This window comes from Colias croceus, chromosome 3 (assembly GCF_905220415.1).
Source record: "Colias croceus chromosome 3, ilColCroc2.1".
Taxonomy (NCBI): domain Eukaryota; kingdom Metazoa; phylum Arthropoda; class Insecta; order Lepidoptera; family Pieridae; genus Colias; species Colias croceus.
In genome coordinates, this window is record NC_059539.1 from 5019596 (window position 1) to 5037226 (window position 17631).

General features: G+C 34.9%; 1 protein-coding gene across 6 annotated transcripts in view; it reads right to left on the reverse strand.

Moving 5' to 3' along the window:
- Positions 1–17631, reverse strand: part of LOC123705874 (protein muscleblind) — a 112139-nt gene that overhangs the window by 91478 nt on the left and 3030 nt on the right. For all 6 annotated transcript variants that reach the window (XR_006753346.1, XM_045654951.1, XM_045654950.1 and 3 more), the window contains exon 2: positions 3254–3296. The gene's annotated coding sequence lies outside the window, so the exon portion shown is untranslated. The remainder of the gene's footprint in view (positions 1–3253; positions 3297–17631) is intronic.

A 17631-nucleotide genomic window follows, 5' to 3' on the forward strand; every position in this document is an offset into this window, starting at 1 on the left:
GGGGAAGGCCCGCCCACGCCTGCACGCGTTGAGAACCCACCCGCGATAACGTCTCGCTGAAGGGAGAACTTGAATATTTCCAAGGAATTACATAATCAAATTCGCCATATAAAAGTTCTCGAACGTGCCTTAAGTATTTTCTGAACTCTCTTAAAGGTTTCGTCATAATTGTTAAATTTATTACCCAATATTGTAAGCCTATGGAAACATAATTTATGTATTATATTGGCAGAAGCACCCAATGACCATATTATAGGGAGGAATAGCGGTTTCAACAAGAACGAGGCATTAAGGCGGTATATCTCAATAATAACGAAATAAAAAAACGTGCACCCTTGATGTACCTATACCTACATACCTATACCTCATAAATATTAGAAATTAATGGTTTATGTGTACATACAATAATATAAATAAACGATACAAATTAATAGCAATATAAAAAAGAAAGAAAATCTGCCAATAGGATCACTTAAGCGTACAACTATAAAATTAAATGGATAGAAGGCGTTTTTACAAGTTTATCGAGCGTTCTATACAGGGCAGACGGCTAAGCCGGGCTAATGGGCTAGCAGGCGCCGAACACGCTGCCTGCCTGTCTAGGCGGTTAGTAACAGAGGCCGAGAAATTCCTACAGGCCTGCATTGATCGACTCTATCGAGGCATACGATTTATAGTTAATTTACAATACAATAAGTGGATTAGATCGTGAAATAAAATGGTCGTAATGACTAGTACAAGCGGCCGAGAACAAAGAACTCGCAATAGTTAAAGAGCGGCGCGCTTGGTTGACCGTGGCCTGGGTTTTTATGCCGATTTATCGACTCAAATTAATCGTGTAAGTAGAGAGCCGACGCAGGAAGCTTGCGTGAAACGTGATATAGGACTTTTATTGGTTGAAAGCATTTACATTCATTTAAGTTCCTTACAACCATGTCATTTATATATTCAGAATGGAGCTGGATTTACAGATTCAAAGCGAGCGCTACAACATAATGAAATCGATCGATAAACAAATGTGTCATGGTATTAAAAATTAAATAACTTGTATGGTTGGTTACACATACTTTTTATCGTTTCGTTTTCTATAAGTATTTATAACAAATTAATGATTGTACATATTAAAAGTACAAAAGCCAGAACTTGAATTATCGTGACTCTTACAATATTAATAAGGTCTGTAGAGCGAACCATTGGTCTACATCGCAACTCCACCTACTAAGCGAAACCACGACGTGCGGGAAATGAGATGGCATTACACAATCCATTCCAATTTTCATGGCATTCCCTATTTCAATGTAATTCTAATCAAGTTTGACTTATAATGGTAATACATTAATGGGAAAATTAGCTTGTGAATAAAATCTGATAACTTGAATAGAATCGGTGGCGAAAGATTAGTTAGGTCAGATTTAGTATGAATTTTGAAACGTAGTTACTAGTATAAATTTTTCGTAAACAATAGAACAAAAAAAGAACCTAAATCCTTTAAATTGTTGAACATATTCAAATTTTCGCATTTCAAATGTAAAGGAGATATATTAGACACAGTAAGCGGATAATCCTCTGGAAAATAAACACAGGGTTTACTTTTAGCACACTGCATCAGTCAGCAGTCATATTATAGAGCTTGATAACGTAGAGACTGCAGTTCAAGACTTACAATCATCAGATCTATTGCTAGTGATTTTGGCAAGATATTCCAACCTGATATACGTATTTCATTCTGGGAACTTTTGAAATGGACCGATTTCAGGGAACAGCAATGTTCTCGCCGGGAGTGATTCCGACCCGCTTAAACAGGCGCCCGCCCCAAGACTGCATAATACATTGCGGCGAATGCACCACAGTTTGATCCCTTTCTAGACAAGGTAAGTACGACTGGAAACTTCTTATAATGTTACTCCTTTTCAACCGAGAACGTGAACTATACTAAGGGGCTTTATGACTTCATCGTAAATTTACAAAGTTCTAAGAATGTCATATCTTACGCGGGAATATCGGCTGCGTTCAATTATTTATTAATGACTAATTGCTTTGAAACTTCATGTACGAACTTCTCTGAAGGAGAAACTGCTCTGAATCAAGGTACAGCGACCTGAATATGCAATACTGTTATTTAACTAGTTGAGTATAGTTTAATATCAATGACTGTTCGCCCACAAATTAGCTACAAGCATTGAATTTTGCGCTATTGGGACCAAGTTGAGTTATGAAGACTAAGTAGGATTTGCCCCAACTGAATAACTTTTCACTTTTTAGTGGGGATATTTAATATTTCCTAACCTACGCTTAAATTTCCCTCATTTGCAAGTGAAGACAAGAACGTAAAGTGTATCAAACAACAGGAGAGACGTGCAACGTTGAGGCAATCTGGCATTTATTTATGCGCATTGGTTCGGTTGTTCCAGACAATGGCTAATGTTTCTTTAGCCCGTTCATCGCTTTGGTAACCTGGCCCGCGCACATAAGGTAACAAAAAGGTACGTAAATGACGACCGGCATTAGCAATTCAGACTCCACGAGCAGACAAACTTTCTCTTTCATAAATGTCTGAGCAAGAACAATGTCACTTAAAAATAGCCCTCGTAATGTTGAAAACTAACTTCGATAGTCGGGATATAATGGTGTAATATTTCAAGTAAGAGGACAAAAGATAGCAATCGCGTTGAAACCGAGCCGAATGAGGTTAGACGAACTTCTTTAAATCTTTAGAGAAACGTCATCTCACGTGAAGGTATTAATAATAGATTGAAGCATCTCAGGCGTGAAGTTGGATTTTGTTTGTTGATTCTTTACAAACCTGAGGAAACGCGGTTTGGTTCAGATTAATCAGTGAGCCGAGTTATCTTGTTTATCGGTCGAATTTAAGACACTTCACCAAAAGCAGCAAAAGTTACGAAAGATATGCGAGGGAGATCTTGGTCTTTTGCCAGGAGAGTAATCATGAAAAATATGACGGGGACACTGTAAAATATTAAAATACGAGATACATTTCCAGCTAGACAAAATATACAAAAGCAGTGTAAATGATGAATACTGTTTTAGAGTAACTATAAGCCAAATGGCGTTTTAAGAGAGGGTGGGCGGAGTGTTCTGGATGAAACAAAACGTGAAATGGATTACTTTATGAGTAATATACCTTGACGAGTTGTAATTCTTTAAGGTTTCTTACATTTTTAGTATCTTACTTTATTAGCTATTCTTAACTTAATATTTTACTTAACTAATTGAAATATTTGAGAAAACTTACATTTAAGCGAGCTTCTTATAATGTTATGACTCCGGGCAAATATCTGAAACAAAAAGAAAACAGCTTATAAATACACTATAGTGAAATCATCAGATGAGGATGGTTTGTATTTAAGTAAAAAAATAATAATTTGTTGATATTCTTCATATTTAACTGTTATGGAAGGAAATTGAATTAGCATTGCGTATTAACTAAGTAAATGGATTTCCAAATCCACTGAAATGTCTGCTTTGTAGGAAATGCCAACACTTTATCTGAACAATACTGTATCTCAACAAATTGTAGAAAATATCCTTGAACATTTCATATTATTCAGTTTCTAGAGCTAGCTAATGACGCATCTTCTTGTTTGCCTTAGTGCGACCTAAAAATATATTATGTTTCTTGGTAGGAACTAATATGGTTACTCTTTGATGCATCCTCCTGAGTTACTCATTATTTATAGTTTGCCAAAAAATATTATAACGTTTGAAACGGCTTTTATTGATACACCAACACTATTAAATTGAAATATATCATATTATACAACTTTACAACTTATATTTAAGTGATCATTAAATAAGTGGGGAACATAGTTGAACGCGAATATAAAACGAAACCAATTACAAGTTTTCCAATATGGCTGACAAATTATAGCAATGTTTAACTTGCAATAGTTGCTTACATAGTACCTATAAATTTATTAATTTATAGGTACTATATATATATTACATAGTACCTGGCATTAATGTCCTTTAATTTGACTTAGAAACGGAAATATTGATCTTTTTGTTATTAAAAATATGGATAACAAATTCTAAGCAATCACATGCATTAAATATACCTGCTAAATCATACGTATTTTTCCTGTTAAGAATATATTCTAAAACTTAAGTAACTTTTGCAAGGCATTAAATAAATGTATAACTCAAATATTCTATATGAAGTAGAAATTTAACAATTTACTTTTCTACAAAAAATACTTTTTATTAATCACAAAGCTCACGCTGTGCCGTTAAAAGTAGGGAAATTTAAAATCACGCTCAGCATACAGCGAGCTCTCTCCGGAATACAATCTTTGATGAAGCCGAATGTGGAATCCATTGATGCAGTGACTTGTCGAAAAGTTGGCAAGATTAATTAAATTGGCTTTCAGTGAGAAGGGACTGTTTTGTAAATATTTTCATTCAATTTACAAATTTGTAATGTGAATTTTGTATTTTCTAAGGAAAATGTTGTCTACTAATTTATGTTGAAAATTCCCTTGTCGAGAGTTAAAACAATAAATCTGTACGAGGCCCCCGTAGTGTTTACTGTGCAATCACGTCGCTATTCTAGTTACATAATCCCCTTTGCAGTGCGAAGCGAAAAAGCTACGCTTAAAAACTCTATTACGGGTCGGCATTCGTTTCGCTATCACAATACATATTAACCGAGTAAATGAGAGCAACGTTGCTACTGACAAAGTAGGCATATACCAATTATAATACACCTGTAATTATGATTAAAATTAAATACGCGATATAACGATTCAAAACATTTGCTTTGTTATGTTGAATAGTGTCCTTTACTAGAACATCCGCTTTTAATGAGAATTCATTCTTTTATCATTAGGTGGGCAGCTCATCCGCAATCGTTGCTAATATATTTTATGGATGTTTTTTTATATTAGCATCTTATGAAACATCCGCTCGATTTGACTGCTTACTATTTGTACCGTTTGAGAAAAGCTGCCTTCTTATTTTTTGTTGTCCTTATATTCACGTTTTGTCTGCCTAGTGTATATGTCGTGGTCATATCGTAGATTTGATCATTTCATGATATGAGTGGCCATTTCACGAAATGGTCGCATATCGTGAAATGGCCAACATAGTTTGATCAGATCGTTAAATCGTCAACGTTTCACGATTTGGTCATCCAGATTTGGCCAGATCGTATAAAATATGAAGAGTCCATAAAATATTAAAAAATTTCAGGATAACTATATTCTAAAAACTTGTTTAATGTCATTTAAGTTAGTGCCGCGGCAGCGGCCGGCGAATGCCAGAAGCGAATCGTTTTTGCAATAGAAAACAGTTAGGTTAGGTTAGGTTAGACTTTGATAAACAACGCACGAGCCGAGCGAGCAAAGCGAGCGTGCCGCGGCAGCGGCCGGCGAGTGCCAGAAGCGGATCGCTTTTTAAAAAACAAACAATTATAATAATATAGTAGTAGTTTCTTAAATTATTTTATTTAAGTCGCATTTTTTCTTAAATACATATAAGATATCCAAATTTTCCATAGTACTCGTACCTCTTCGTCGTAAATTCTTTGCTATGACTTTCTTCATAATATTGTTATTAAACGAATTATGAAGTTTTTAACTGCGAATAATTTAATTTTCGCCAGCGGCCGCCATCTTATCACATAAACACAGAGCTTGCAGCGCCTCTACCAACGATTAATGTAACTATTTTACGATATGATCAAATAATTTTGATCATTTCATGAAAAAACCGTGCGTTAATTGGCCATATCGTGAAACGATTTCTTATCATTGATCTGCCCAAACCACATCATGATGTGGCCAAACTAAATTGGCCATTTCACGATATGCGACCATTTCGTGAAATGGCCACTCATATCATGAAATGATCATATCTACGATATGACCACGACATATATACCTAGTATATCCAATTGCAAAGGTTATTTATATTTTTTTCAGTAGAAGATCGCAGTAACAAAATTGAGAATGTTCAACACTTTCCCTTTGCAGTCTTGTCAAATGATTTGTATGCGCATGATAAACATAATATCCTTATGCTTTATAACGCATTATTATCTTTAGGTTAAAAAGGATAAACTGATGTATGTGAATTGAAAGGGATGCATTAAAAACTTTGTTAATTATTTTACTTCATTTAAAGAAGAAGAGACAATCATCACCGCGAGCAACAGCCAACAGCAAGTAAAAACAAATAACAAAAAAAAACATTAAGTTAACTCGAATATAAAGCAGTGGTGTAGAGATTAGCTTTACTAAAGCTTTATTCAAGGTTACTTCTACTAAGTACAAGCTTTAAGTCAATATTTTAGTTTGAAAGGTAATAAGAATATTAATAGTAAGATATATCCTGAGATAACATTATATTTTTATAAAAGTAAGTACAGTACACCAACTCCCATAAAAAATGAACTGGAAAGTGTAAGTCGTTCAATTAATTATTTAACCTTTCCACACGATTGTAAACTTCTCACTTTAAAAATCTGTGAAATGAGTGTAGGCGTAAATAAGCTTTTAACACGGAGTTCCAACGTGTATATAGTGCAAAGTTTACGCTTTAGGCGACAGAGACGACGGTCTTTTTGCAAACGACTGAAATGAACGAATTTAAAAACCACGCTGGCATTTTAAGTGAACTGTGGCAGCTACAAATACTGGTGCAGATATTTTATACTTTACCTGCTACAAATCATGTATGCAGGTAAATTGTTTGTGTATTGTAGCAACATTTAACAGGCATTAAAAACAACTGAATTAAAGAATATAAAAATTGCTGTATATGATGATGTTTGACAAAAAGTAAAGTATGGAGATTATTATTTCATAGTGCTAGTTTGCTGAATAAGCAGACGAAGATAATGTGACTTTATTGTGTCATGGGACCAAAAGAAATCTTGTTTAGGATTAAGAGTATGCGCAGTGCGAAACGTGGATGACGGTGACGCGCCAGATTAATGTCGAGCTTTGCGCCACATTTGAAATGTCACGTTCAATTTTTCTAACCAACTGAGACGGAGGCGGAATTCGATGTTAATACTTAATAGTAAACGAAATTTTAATAAAAAGGAATTGTCTTTCTTCGCAGAATTGCTCGACTGCAAATATCATACACGAAAAATCCCATATGCAAACTATTCATACCAACATGCCTAAATCAGATGATAAGTTCGGCAAGCCTCGTCTAGACTCCAAAACACACAAATGAACACGTATTATCTAAAGCCAACATGGAAACGGGGCGTAGGAAAAAAGGCAAAGTCATAAAACTGGCGCCCACCAATCACCAAATAAGGCTGGCGCGGCGACGATCGCGACGTCGTCCTTGACTCCCGGCCAAATGACATAAGATGGCCTATGGGCGCGGAATTTTGGTTAATCGATAAATGAGGCTGTTAAGCAACCAGTACATTTTGTTTTCTATCAGGTAGGTCAACGTACACGTGTTTCCAGATGGTAGCTGCGCTTAAGCATCAACGTAAAGTTTGGTTGTTGGTTTACATTTCTTAAATTAGATTATAGTAGTGGAATTTATTTATAAATATTTAATGAATAGGTTATGATTTTGTATTACCTATGTGTTAAATTTTATTCATCAGTACATCTGAATTTTGCACAACAATCACACTGTTTTTGTGCTTCTATCTACAGTCTACACAAGTCAAGTTCAATGACTAGAACGCACGTGCCGCCCCCAGTATAAAGGTAATTGACTCTTGGTTAAATAATAACAATAATTATATCTCACATTTGATTTTCATCTATGTAGGATCGTAGCTTCATTTTTGGCAGGATTAAAAAGTATGATTTTCAAGACTGGGAAACATATCCACATAGTAATAAGTGATGTTAGTAGTCTGGATAATTTAAATATTAGTAACATTACGACCGTCACCAGTCACCACTGCTGTACTCTCATCAATGATTCATGGATCGATAGCCGAACACAACGCGCATTAGAGAGACAATCTCTAAATGTCCACTTTGCCGGTGAGCTAACACGAAGGCGTAATCCGTCCGGCGGCACTTAGAGTGTACCACAGGCTCACCCTAAATGCACACTAACTAATCTGTTTGTCATCAGTACTCAATAGTACATTAAAAAGGAATACGCAAAATAAATGTTTGTTGTCTGCACTCTGTGCCATGAGCGTGTATCTATATCGTGCATCGTGCTGTATATACCTATAAGCATTAAACGATAATAACATTAAAATAAAGAAATCAAAATAAATCAGACAGTAACTATTTATAAAAGCTCGAAGGGCAACTCCCACATATTTACTGATGACATGTATTTTTGTAAGAAGCATATTTTTTAACATCAAATACTGGAACAGGTAAAATATGTAAAGTTTATAAAATAATTGGTTTATTTAAACTGATAATTAATTTTAAAGTACATTAAGCGGTATAATTGCTGATGAGTCAACTGCGTAATATTTTCGCATCATATTGTGTTCACTGTTGCGTATCGTCTGACATCGTTCCTGTAAATATTTATTGATAGGTTTATTCCCCAAGCTAATACTAAGTTGTTGGATAGGACGAAATTACACAGTGAGCAATAGGATGAGTAACTCGTCTCGCTCTTAATTCCTTTTGTTTTTTATTGAGACAATGAATAAACTGGCTTTGGTACCAAGTTCTGGTCTAAAAGTGTATTTGAATAGAATACGGTTCACAGTGGAATGAGGGCGGGCTAACTTGTACTAGTTTTTTAAAGATTCCATAGAGTTTGCACTTTGCTAAACTTAGGTTTCAGATTTATTATGTTTAAAAAGAGATAAAAGATTTACATTTCACATCTTCAGATGCACAATTTTTCTCAAAACTATTACTTTCTTAAAAAAAACGCTGTTTTTGTCAGACAAAAATTACAAGGAAATTAATTTAATTGTAAATTGTAAAAAAACAGACACGATATTATAATACAGCCAGTTTTGTCTGCATAAATATTTCACAGTTATATAAAATGGTATGTCATAAGTACGGAATGATGATACCTATTTGTGGGTACAGTTGAGTCAATAATTAACGCGGATAACTCAGTTTATGCATGACTCAGACTGCTTATTGCAATGTTTGTAAACAAATTAATCCAACCTTCACTAATACTAATACATTTTACGAAAGAAAGAGGAGAAACTTGATACATATGTTACTTAATTAACGTCTGTGAGGAACAATAGATATTAGACCATTTGTACCAGCCGTGTTCTTTGAGTAGAAAGTAAGGCAGGCCACAATCACGAATCTACTTTCTGATCATATCAGGTGAGCGCCGGTTACTTTGTTCATTATTATTTTTTGACGTGTACTACTTTTAATTAGTATTGAAAATATCCAGTTTACATATCTTAAATTCTCACAGAAATAGCGAGATAGTAGAATTCGAACAGATTAGCTAACACAGTAGAGGTCAACGCCCACAGTGGGCTTTGGTCTTTGAATTCTGGTTGTTTTTACGGCCTATGTCGCAACATCCAATAATTTACCCTTTACGGAAAAATAGACATCTGCTCCTTTGGAAAAATCCCTCCTTGGAAGTAAAAGGACGAAATTTACGATCCATGTAACCGTGGGTAGGCGGTACGCGCCCACGTAGCGCATGCAAATTGCCCGATTGGATGAGATTGTCCTGGACCAAGTGCCGCGGAAGATTAAAACCGAAACACCTTGCGATATTTGATCATTCTTTCGATAATTGGTTTAGTCGAGGAGTTATTTTAGAACAAACTGTATTAGATAATACGTGCAGACAAATTAATGTACCTATCTTAATATATGTATTGTTTCAACTTTCATTTATTACAATAATTTGCTTTTTAATATCATTTGTATTTAACACAATATAATAGAATATTTCTGGGATAGTAAATAATAGCGAAATGCTATTAAACTATGTTGCAATAAGATGAATACGTGATGTATAATACGAGAACCTCCTGTTTATGAACCAATATAAGTTTTACAAAAATAGGTATAGTCTAGGGCAATAAAAGTAGTGACTTCAGCGCTTATGTCGCCCACGCAGCAGAATTCAGGCGCCCCACGCACACCACTACAGTACTTTATATTAGTATTAGTATCTGGAATCACAGTCTGTTTTAATATGAAGGAATTAAAACAAAATAACAGTTAGATGCAAATAAGGTAACCGTCCGTCGCTTGAATCATTAATATCTCTTAAGACACAGTGAATAATGAAAAAGCAATAATTGATATTTTAAGGTGTATTTGTACCGTCTTAAACTATGTCATGTATTGGAATTGTATATTTGTGTGAGCGGAAAGTAGAGCATTTGTAATGCACTTTCTCTTACCACAGCATCAGCGGCTGCGCGCAATCCGTGGATTTTACTTTAACAATTAATTCTGTACAAAATATTTTACATAGTTAAGTGCTCTGCGTGATTGTTCCTTGCATAATAATTATTAAATAAGGTAGCATGTTTGACAATACACATGTCGTCATTTATAGAGATTATTACTAAAATTTTTTAGAATTATTAAGTACATAATATACAAAGTTTTGCACATTTATCAATGCGCTTAAATTAAGCGACACCTAATTATCATACCTATACCAATAAAATGTTTAAATTAAAATCTTTAATGAGGCAAAAACTAGTTTCGTAAATTGCAAGTATTGCAAAAGCATGTTTAAAACTGATACTGTGTTGATGATGTAATCATCTAGACTTTAGAGGGTGCATTCGGGGCCGGTGCGGACGGGCAATGCAAGTGTGCACTTGCAAACCAGTTTGAGAAAGAGCTCTTTCGTGCTAAATGTCTTTGACGCACACTACCACCGACCGATTCAATACACAATACATTGCTGTCTATGCTTAGCTTCAATGCAGATGGTATCATTATTGCCCAGCAATGTGAAGTGACACCAGATCGGGTTCGGGAATGCCTTTGTGGGTGTTTATGTTAGACGAGTCATTAACACTATAAATGTACATAATACATTATATAATATACCACATAAAAACTTTCTATTCATTGAGTTAATTAAGTTAATCCATATACTAAAAGTAACACACAGATTTCAACGATAAACAATATTGCATTTGCTAATAAGCATTCCGCAAGAAAAAAATTAAGTTCTAACTTTAAACGTATTAAAGCATATATTATATTTTCATATTTAAACTCGCTTCGTAAGGTATTCTCATAATTGCCATCTTAACGCAAAGTTTATGCCTAACTATTGCGTCAGCATTTTACATTTCTATCTCAATATGTGTTTCGAGACACGTTTATGTTTAACAGAATAATTATTATACGAAGTCTGAAGATTTATAACGTATGCAAATACCTATTATTCTGATTTATCAATACATCTTCGCTCGGGTTTTAATGTGAGAAACGGAACAAAAGTGTGTACACGTAAAGAGCTTAACAAGGATTACTATCAGACCAATCGTAACTAATCCCAATGTTCGTGGTAATGAACGATTTCATAGCAATTCGTAGCATTGTCTCGCAGTAAACCAGTTCTGTGCATGTGATGTGGCGCACAACTGTCGTATTGCTCTATTTGTTATGTTTCTCATATTTTACGTAGCAGGAAATGAGCTCATATTGTTGCCAGGGTGCCGACTGTAATACCAAGCTTTGCTATATTAAAACTCGGTGCCTTTTTGTAATTATAACTTTAAGCGTCATTCAGCTTTAAGGGTTCAGAGTCAGCGCTGTGCTGAGGCAAATGCTGGATAAATAGAATAGACAATAGAAGTTCAGCGATGCGTTTACGTACGAGTGCCTTTGTTCAATCGTGTATTGGTTAAGATGACATCCACAATATATAGTATGGAAAATGATTACACAGAATATAGATTTATACACAAGTGTGTATTTCGGCTGAAATAATTTGACATCATGACTAAAAATAAAACGTGATTGTTAAACTGTTGCATTCAAACCGGATCCGCTTGAATAAGACTAGGTACTTTCGAAGGCGTCATTGGTGGATAGAGCGTTATAATATCACTGAATTACCTTGCGTGGGCCAAGGTAGCTTGAAAAGTGAATGTACCTAAAATGTTCGCTATCAGTTTTCGCACGAGTATCGATCAGTTAGTTTTTGAATATATTTAGATTGAGTTATAATGTTGTATTAATTAACGTTGGTGAAAATATCATAATTAAGTTTCAACATACCAAATAATGCGTTATTTTCGACCAAATATTTGATAGTTACATTGGGACACAGCTTTACTTCACTTTGGTTTGACTTATCATATTTATAATATCCAATCTGGTATTGGTATTGAAGAGTGACCTGAAGGCACTAACCTTCCTATTCTATTTGCAAACCAAATTCAATTCAATCCGTTCTTGATGCCGTTGAATATTATAACAATACAATATCTATCAATTATAATAATTAAAACATTATATTATTTTCAAAATGATTAGTAAATAAGGTAATAAACGTCCATGCTTCAACTAGGTAAATGACTTAAATAATAACAATATAATAAGTGAATTAAAGCCGAGTTACCATCAATTTACATATTTAACCCATAATTTGACATCTGCATATACATATAAAGTGTTATTGCCATTATGAACATGGATTTACATTTATTTAACAAATACTTATAATCTTTAGTTCATATAGGATCGATTTTTATATTGCAAATTAATGACGTCGGTTAGAAACAAACATGGTATAATTATGTTATCGGAAGTTATAATGACATAATTAATAGTAAAGAGCTGTAGGGCGAAATTTTCCCTCCGAAAGCACAATAAAAATCATTATGGAATACTGAAGATTTGTTGTTGCGATATCGCAAAAAAATTAACCCTTCGACGGATATGAGTCATTACGCGACTACCAGGAAATGATATTAAATTTTCACGATGGCGTTTTATGTTACCTACTCTGCCGGTTTCACTAGTTCATGCATATTTATCAAAATAACAGTGCCGATTGAAAGGCTGCATATAAACACGCACAGAATTGCAAAATGGAATGAGGGCCGTGGAATTAAGAGTTTAAACGTTATAGTTTGGAGGGTATAGTTTCGCGCGATACATTGGTTGCATATTGGACGGCGGCGCATGGTTGTCGGACCGTCATTAGCGAACTCACCCCCATTGGAGGGTTGAGTTCCGCGAACGCGCTGATCGTCGGTGACTCACAACGCAATGGCGGCGGGAAAAACACGATTGTCATCTATGTGTGCACCAAAAGCTTTATAATTATTTACTTATGAAATGTTTTGTTTGTTGCATTATACACAACTCATTATTGCTTGTAATACTTATTCTAATCAACGCACGTAAAAACGTATGAATGTTTAAGCTAATACAGGACTCATATTATGCGAAAATGTGCAGACATGACATGATTCTGAATTTCCATTTGTTTAAACACTTAAAAATACAACTTATATTGATGACTAGAAAAATAAATGAATCAATAGTATTACCTACAAGTAACCTAAATGTAGCATATTTAACACATTACACAAGTAGTTATTGTAAACTGCACAATAAGTAATGACACTGTGAAAAGTGTTATAGAAAGAAAATTCATAAGGGACAAGCGGCATTAACTAACGATAAAACTTGTAGCAAAAGTGAAATTAGTAACTTTCTCTACAAGTGAAACAGGAACAAACTCGCAAGCGGTAGTACTGCCCCGAGAGAATAGCGAACTGGATATGTCCACATAACGGCAGGTAGCATGTTGTCCTCGAATTTCCATAATTGGCAAAAACCTGGCCGCGTTCACAAACAATTTTTTTCATTGTATGTATGTCCCTTAGGGTGCGAATTAAACAGAGGCGGAAGGACGTGCGTTGGCGCTAATTTAGCTTGGCGAAAACATGGTATTGTGGAGATGGCGCTCGAATTGTGAACGAAAGCCCTTAGGCGAGTTACATGTGTGATAAATTATTATCGCCAAACACATACCCTCAGTTTTTCTCACATATTTCTATAGACGCATTAGAGATTGCTTTGGCCGATCGAAGTGAATAGACGTCAGGAGTGAAAGCATGTGTCGGACAGATGTCCGAGTCAGGATGACTACGATCACTGAAGCGTAGTATTTGCCCGTTCGGCTGAAGTAAAATCCAATTACAGGATCATACAGTCAAATACGCCTAGTTAAATGCTCCTTGTACTGAAATTTGTCTTATACCTGTTTGATTGTTTTTCAGTTGCGAATCGAGAATCGCGATTTTTCTAAATATTTTTACAAAGTTTTGAAGGAGGAATATAACTCAAACCAAATAATTTGTAAGTCTGTTTAAAAATAAATTGATCTTCTTTTTTAACTGATACACAAATAATATACATTCCGGATAAAATACTTTTACTCGAACGAAACGCGATTGGGGGGAAAATTTATAGCTAACAATGAGATCATAACTTTTTCTGTGTCATCTATAAAACGTTGTTAGGTAGATACTAAAAGATCGAATAACAAAGTTTCTTCATCCAATTTGTCGCACCTCATATTTTTATTCATCGGTATATCTAAGGGCTTATTACCATGCAATACAGACCGAGGAGAGAGAAAATTGCTTGATCCATAGCATTGTAAAAGTCACCCGCTCCCATAAAACTCCCACATATTTCACGACAAATAAACTTCTCATCCTATGAAATTTTCTTCTGGGAAAGCAGTTCAGTGCAGGTAATATTTCAAAACATGTGTCATTCATAACTTTCGCCTTCGCAATGTCTGTCGATGGAGCCCGGGCGAAAAGGTCTCAATAAATTTTTCGTGAGCCGGCTCCGTTATCCCCGCGAGCGAGCCCAGGTACGTTTTACGGCCGCGCAAGGGAAAATAAACGAAAAATAAAATAAAAGTCAAAATGGCTCCGAATAAAACTATTTACTGAATATGCCGCGCAAACTTTTCCAAATGTTGAGGACAGCTATTGTTTCATATTAGAGAAAATGAAAACAATAACCGGCCATACGAACTACATAATATATAAAAAGTTCTTCGAATAAGTATTAAAACAAAAAAAAAACATCTATTGAATCTCCTGGGTTTGGATGTATTACATGTTGGGAAATTAGATCTATTAACGTTGCCTCGGTATTATTAGCATATCCACACGGATGTATGTCTAAATACAATAAGAAACAGTAAATTGCGCCGTGTTAGATAATCGTGTTGGTAAACATTACACCACCGCGCCCGCGCCAGTCGTCGTCTGACTCAATAAGTTTTTCTATACAGGTGTTATAACACGTCATGGAACAGAAGTCGAATAAATTAGTTCAAACTAATTGCCTTTCGTTTTGCACGTTAAAATATATAATGTGAATTGTGTGCTTGTTTGTGCCTCCATGACTCGCTAATTGATCTAAATAAAATTGTTTATGGCCAAATATAATTTAGTGTGATAGCTTCTAGGAAAGTACCTATGTTAAAGGAAATAATGGTTATTAAATTTAATATACGCTGCATTCAGAATACCATTAGGCATTAAGTCTCATAATTTAAATCTTTTTAAAATGATCCTGCTGATTGTTCGCCAAAAATTCTGAAATTATCTTACTTGTCTCAAATACGATCCACAACCGTCTGTAGAGTACTATACATATAAAAAGATGATCTCATATTTCCACCAATCTGTTCGAATGGAAAACAAAAATTTTAGCCATACATTGTACTATTTTATACGTACAAACGAAAGGTCTCGAGACTCACTCTTTAATAAATATGAAGCTGAAAGCGACCCTAATCGTGAAGGCAAAACGGCAACGATACACACAGGCGTGGTATGAAATTGTTGAGAAAGCAAACACATTAAAGGGTGGCGAGTAAACATCGCCTAATGATTACCTATACGTTGGCTTTGTTACAAAAAAATAGATACATAATTCACGTTACTAAATGAGGCGAATTTCAGGGCTTTGTAGAACGGGATACCTACGTCGCTTATCTGATGCCACACCTTTTGTGTTGCTATTGACCTAATTCGAGTGTCACTCGACCGCGTCTATGGAAAACTTGTCTTCTGATAAAAACACCCGTACTCGTAGGTGTTAATTAAATTAAAATTTTGTCTGAACTACGCGTGCTGTGTACTTACATAATATAATGAAGTTATAAAATGTACACGATAAGATCGAGCACATATGATTGTTTAAACTTTTGTAGTCAGAATTAACACTTCTTCACCCCAGCAAGTTAGTTATTTTTTAATTTATAAATATTTGTATTTTAATTAAGGTTGACACTACGCTAATTTGTCACGATATGCGAATGAAAGCTTTCTTTGTTTATTTTTTAGTGAGCACATTACGTGTACCTTTAAAATGGTAAGTTGTACAAGGTCGATCGCCCCACGCGATAGTCTGCGGGGTCAAAAATAGAGCGAGACTCGTACCTGGCGCCGCCCTACGCTCAATGTCAATTTTCAATCACGAAGGGCGGAAGGCATCGCCCGATCAGCTCCAAGCCATAAGATATACCCACTATAGCGTACATTCTTTTGCAGTAGACGTACTATGCCATAGAATATGTTTTAAAAATTAAGATAGCTTTATTTATAACAGCGCTTATTTACACGTTAAAAAGACAATGCCTATGTAATTGATTCAACAGACGGTGATGCTACGTTTAAAATATGACGTATTCATAAAAGTTGTAATTCCTCTTTTCATAGAATAAACTGGAGAATAAATAAAACTTTTATTACTTTTTGTTTTCAACCTTTTTACCCTCTTTGTTTACATAGCTGCGAGCAAAGCCTCTCCGTGCCAACAGTCGCTTTGTCAAGCGTCGAGTGACATTAGCTCGACCCACTGTCAGATAATTTGGAAACCAAATAAAATAATTCTCGTCTCCATTTATTGTCAGTAATGTGCCTATAAATTAATCTTCCTTCAATTTCAACCCTTACTATACTTTAAATATTATGTATATATTCAAATATTTAATTTCTACGCAAACCTACCTATACTAGACAGAACCAAGGATGTTGAAAATGTCACGGCTACTAGCAATTTCCATACATCCTCATTTATATGTGTTATATATTTAAAATATAATTTCATAAAGTGTCTAAAATATTGTAAAACTAATATTCACCATTATATGAACTCTGAAAGCTGCCACCGCATAGATCCATGGAAGAATTTATACAACTAAATGAAGTGTCGCTTAAATATAAAACTAACGACAGATATCGCGCCATTTGCCTGCCCATTAAGTAAAGTCCGCAAGATAGAGTTAGGGTAGTAAAGTTTATTAATGGCTCGATTACAAGCTCGACCCGAGGTGCAAAGAAGTACTATCAATCAGTCAGGTGTGCGGGAACACTGCTACCCTTACGCTAATAACAAAATTCCGACGACCCTGTTTGTTCCCGACGAAGGGGTGAAGATGAATATTCTAGCTACATCTTGGTTATATCATTGTTTTTACAGTTAAATCGGTTTTCTTAATTAAAATACAATGTTTTTTTACAAGGTTCATTTGTAACTAAACACTTTTGTTGCATTGGTGGGTGGAAATACCGGTTACACTCAAGGGTAGCAGCGCCGCGCTTGGATAAATATTAAGATATTATATTTTTTAATGAAATCAGATATTTACATATGCATACCGATGTATCCGAATTAGATCCGAAAATAAATTTCAGAA